The following is a 5,561-nucleotide window of genomic DNA, read 5'->3' on the forward strand; positions in this document are numbered from 1 at the left end:
TTTGTTTTTTGATAAAATCATTTGAAATTTTGAACATAGTCATATATTAGGGAGATCTACAGCCTGTATTATAAGATTTATCATGAAAGCATGTGCATGCACATGTGCTTGCAAGAGCTCGCACGTGCAACACGAGAAATGTCCAATATAATTGATACAGACGAAACTATTTAAATTATTGATGAAATGCTTTGAAACTCATATTATAAGTATATATTGGAAGCATAGACAAAATGACATGGTCATAAAAGTAAGATCTCACGCGCATGCACGTGCGCTTCGCTCTGATTGGCTGAAAGTAAAGTCTCAATATCTTTCTTGTTTCTTGTCATAATCCTTTGAAATTTTGAACATAGACCTACATAATGAAGATCTACAGCATGATGTATAAGAATTTTCATGAAAGCATGCGTATGTACGTGTGCTGCAATCTGATTGGCTGAAACTTTAAATGGCTATATCTCCTTTGTTTTTTGACGAAATGCTTTGAAATTTAAAACATAGTCATGCATTAGGATATCCTACAATATGATATAGAAAACAAATCATGAAATCACGTGCATGCACGTGCGCTGCAATCTGATTGGCTTAAACTTGAAATGGCTAAAACTCCCTTGTTTTTCAACCAAACAGGATGGGATTTAGAACATAGAAAGATATAAGGGACTCCTACAAGAAGGTATGGTCATCATGCACGTGCACGCACGTGCGTGCATTTGGAACGAGTGTAATAAAAAAACATTTGAGAGTGATTTTTCATACTTTTGGACCGAATGCTTTAATATATTGTATATTTAAATATGTAGATAGTGTAGACAAGATGATATGATTATAACGCACATGCATTAACATGTGCATTTGAATATAATTGGTATCCTTCTGTGAAAACGTTGTTAAAGTCAAAAATGCACAGAGTTTGTCTTATTTAATTAAGGTTACAGGGAATATGGCACAAAAAAAGGAGTTGGGGAGCGTTTGGGGAACATCTGTAACGGTTCCCGTTACAATTAGCACTAGTTTGACATATTATTCACTTCTGAAAAAGTAAGCTACGCTTTATACTTCAAACTATTTTCCATTTGAATCTAATGCTATTGTTATTGATGAAAATCAATGTTTGGAATTTAAAAAAAAAGGCTAAATTTGAAGCAGAGGGATATTTTCCATTAATTGTGCTAAGCTCCAGATTTTTTAAAGAAAACAAATCAACAAATTCAACAAAAAACAAAAAACAAAATTTATTTATTTCATTTATATAAATATAATCGGGACACTATGAACAACTTGTAAAAGGCAACATGTTTCAATCCAAGATGGCAACCTAGAATTGAAAAAAAACTATTATAAATTGCCGTCAAGTAAACAAAACTAATTAAATTTATAACTGTATCAAATAAGTAGTAAGACAACAAAATATCAAGAATATAATAGATTGATTACAGGAAAAGGCTTTAATAATATTTGAGAATTTTTTTAATTGCTGAAAGATTTAGGTAAGTATGCCTTAATTCATATAAGAGGACAGAAGCAGACGCATTTTTGAAATGAATATCTAATTTCTGAAGGATAATACATATATTAAAATTTAAACACCGTTATAGAATTGCCAAGCATAACATCGGGCAAAACAATAAGAAATATACAAAATAGAAAAAAATAGATAATCGAAAACAAACCAGCAAACAAAATTCAAGAAAGTTTGCATTCCACATGATATGTTACTTACCTGACTTATATTGTAATTAGTCGAAAACTTCATCATAAAACTCCTTCAAGAAGTATGCCCGTGGGTTAAACCCTGGAAAATATCCTCTCTGTTGCTGCCAGGGGTTACCACCATACCAGGAGGGCACGTAATAGGCTGTATTAGAAATTAAAATACCCCGGTAATAAAATGCTTTCTTAGGTTGTTAGTATAGGAATTAATGTAGCTAATCAGCTATTGCAGAGAAAAATACATAACCCGCGTAAGCGGGTTAGTATATTTTTCTGCATAGCTGTGATATGGATTCCCGTACTAACAAACAAGGAAAGCATTTTATTGTTAACATTTACATCTGTGTTAAAAATCATTCAAAGTAAAATTAAATTTGTTAACTATTGTTTTTAGATGAATATGTCATTGTATGTAGAACTGATGGAACAGTCATTGTTCAAGAAAACTTCGCACGTGACTTGTTCAGTGTTGTTCATGCACTGGTTAACGGCAATGGTCTTCATAAGTAATGAAGGAAAAAAAAATAGTCAGTGGATGTAAATATAAAACCATGATCACGCACGCTTAAGTCATGCTTTCAGCGCATAAAAAATTCAATAGATCATGTAAACAGATTTTAATATTTAAACACTAACGTTATGGTACTGCTGTGAATTATTTGGTAATTAACATTTCAAAAATTGATATCATCTAAGAATATCATAATTTTTGAGATAAAACACAGTGTTATTTTCTGGCTATATACAAATTAAAATATTTTTTTCTCAATAAAATAAATACTAATATATGAAAAATAAAACCTTTTCTGACTAACGAACAACACTAAATTATGTTGCAAAGAATAAACATGTTATACCCTAAGTGTCCCTGATGCATGAATTACTATAGATAATGAAGAGAAATCCTTATCTGCTTACCTGATATTACTTCAACTGAAAATAAAAGAAGAAATAATTTATCATTTTGTCCAATCAAATTAAATGGAAGAACTCCTGCATGTAAATTACGTTTATTAGCATGATGGTTAAAAAAAACAACACATGAATAGAATATTTATTGGAATAATTATGATATGGAATAATTTATTTGAAAAATGTTTCACAGAAAAAGCAATTTATAAAACCTATTTTGTATATCACTAAAACAAGTCTCTCACTTTTTATTGAATGTTAACGTCATCTTTTCATTTTCTATTTGTTTAACTCATAATTTATACCTAAGTATTCAGCAATCAATATTTATATTCTCCATGTATTACATGAATCATATTTTGGAATTTATTGTGGTCGCCTATATTAAAGAAAATACATAATTAACATTGTTTACATTAGACATTTTTAAGGTTTTACATTGTTCAAATCAAAACTTGTGTTTAATTTATTCACACTGTTATTAAACGTTGAGAAAAGCCATAAGAAAAGTCGTTGTGCTGAAGTTTAAATTAGGGATTTACTAATTACACAGTGTATCACATTAACACAAATTAATACTTATTTGATGCCAAACTTTCCCCTCATGCAGACAAGTAACAAATAAGCTGTCTTAATATGACACTTTCAGAAACAAAAGGTCCTACTTGAGTGAATAATCAACATGCGGTTTAAAATTTATTTCTACTTTCTGGACTTATTGCCTTGTGTATGCAAACATTTTACAGAAAAAAAAATATCTTCATTAAACATTTATAATATAATAATAATTATTTGTTCATTGAAACGAAATGAAAAATGAGAGGGAGGATGATTAAATAATTGTCTTATTTTCGTTGTTGTTTTCGTCCTATTCTAAATAAGAAGTAGAGTTGATTCTTTGTTGCTTTCACTGTACCTTTAACAGCATATCAAATTATTTCAAAGTTTTTCACTCTAGTAGTTAAAAAAAATATATTTCTTTTGGTATACATGGCATCATATTCATTTTCAAAAGTTTAGGCCAAAGTGACACAGCATAGGATTGAATCATTTACGAAGGATGAAGTTAGAATTTAACAAAAAGAAGTTTGCTCCTTAATGATAAGTTTTGAATTTTGATAGAAGAAAACACATACCAATAATCAGAAAAAGTAAGCAAATTAACAAATCCTTCATTTTGATGATCAGTCACAAAAGTATCAGCTATATGTAAGTCCAATATGATACCCTCCTCTTTATCTGTATAGAATGAAATTTCAGAATCCTCTTTATATATTGACAGAATCAATACGTCACACATTTATAAATTCCAGTCATACACCACTTGGTGTCACTGTTCGTGAAAATATTATTTTCTTGGTCAGAATCATAAATTTCAAAACATGAATAATTATGCAAGTGTTACCTATTTATTTCGTCATAAGTCAGAAAAGGCATGCCATATGATTTTCCTTTACACATCCTTCAGAATTTGAGACAAATTGCATTTCTACACCGAAAGTAAGATTGATGGATATCTTTTAATTGATAAACATTTATATAACTATAAAAAGAAACATGATATAGATACACGCCTATATTATACAACAATTTCTTTAAGAATCCTATGGATGAATAATATATTGATTGATTTGATCGTACATTTAGATATGCAGTCATAAGTCAATTTTTATGTGAGAGGTTGAATAAAGATTATTTGTCTAACGATTGCTTTATAATTGGATTGTGTAAGCTTTCATTCTTATGAAAAACCTCAAGCACTGTGTTTTTCATTTGTCGAGGCAGTAGAAATTGGGTTACAGTCCATAAAACAATCAAAAGAAATAAGGAATTTATATTTTATTTTTCTTTTAATTTTCACATTTTACTTTAAAAGAAATGAAACTTTTAAGCTTATTTTGCTTTTTTTAACTGATTTTATGCTTTGTTTGAAATCATATAAAAGAAAAAAAAATCTGACAGAACATAACAATAAAGAAAGCGAATACATTTCAAATGCTTTCAGATAGACTTTTAAAACAGTCAATGATTAAACTAAAGTATAAAGACACGGTTTTCTGGCCCCGAGTGCCTAATAGTCTGGTCCTGATTTTTAAAAAGAAGGCTAGATATAACTTCTAACGGCAAATAATTATTATTTGGTCCAGCATAGTTTTCTAACCTATTTCGAGTATGCTGAATCCGAAAAAAATATGCTGGCCTTCATGAAAATGGCGTTAAAGAGGTCAAAATGGCGATTCAAAATAGCGGACATCCAATTTTTCTAATTTTCTCTTAATGTCGTTCAAAATGGAGAAGTAATGAGTGAACATCTAACTGAGTGTAATAAAACTATAAAAATTATAATACAAAGCTAACATTATTAGTTTAACTTTAGTCGTATCAACACTTAATTCGAATTTTCTCTGATTTATTTGTCTATTGTTTCTATATTCTTCTTTGTTCGGGATTTTACATTAGCAAATATTCATAAACTGCAGATTTGTATTTTGTCCTCTACATCTCACTATTCTACAGTTGAATGATGGTGCAGCTGTAAGTTAAAAGTCAAAATGTCGATTGAAGATGGCGGATATTTTTCTTTTCAAATTATTTCTTAATGTCGTTTACATGGGAGAAAGGAATTGTGAATGTCTTACTGAGCTTAGTACAGCTGTGTAAAATGACAATAGAACACTAATATGATCACTTTAAGTCGGAAAATTAAGTTGTTTAAATTTAAAATGTGTTAATTAGCTCAATATGGCAATTCAAATGACGACATATTCACTCAAATTTCGTAAATACCCAAACTTCTTATGTCTGATTTGTTTTGCAGAGAATAGATTATTGTTTAAATTTTTTTTTTTAATGAAATCAAATATACAATGAAAGTTGGAGGATATTTTTGTTGATAACTTAAGATTTTTATAACGCGGATTTTTGTTTAATTG

General features: G+C 29.3%; 1 long non-coding RNA gene across 1 annotated transcript; it reads right to left on the reverse strand.

The window, feature by feature from the left end:
* Positions 1 to 1,223: 1,223 nt before the first annotated feature.
* On the reverse strand, positions 1,224 to 3,913 carry LOC134274202 (uncharacterized). Its single transcript, XR_009993564.1, has 4 exons — positions 3,765 to 3,913; positions 2,635 to 2,649; positions 1,727 to 1,861; positions 1,224 to 1,321 (listed from the first exon to the last, which is right to left on the reverse strand). It is a non-coding gene; the product is annotated as an uncharacterized LOC134274202 (long non-coding RNA).
* Between the last annotated feature and the right edge of the window lie 1,648 nt (positions 3,914 to 5,561).

The sequence above is a fragment of the Saccostrea cucullata genome, unplaced genomic scaffold, assembly GCF_032062105.1.
Source record: "Saccostrea cucullata isolate Sc308-1 unplaced genomic scaffold, CSIRO_AGI_Scuc_v1 ctg3014, whole genome shotgun sequence".
Lineage (NCBI taxonomy): Eukaryota > Metazoa > Mollusca > Bivalvia > Ostreida > Ostreidae > Saccostrea > Saccostrea cuccullata.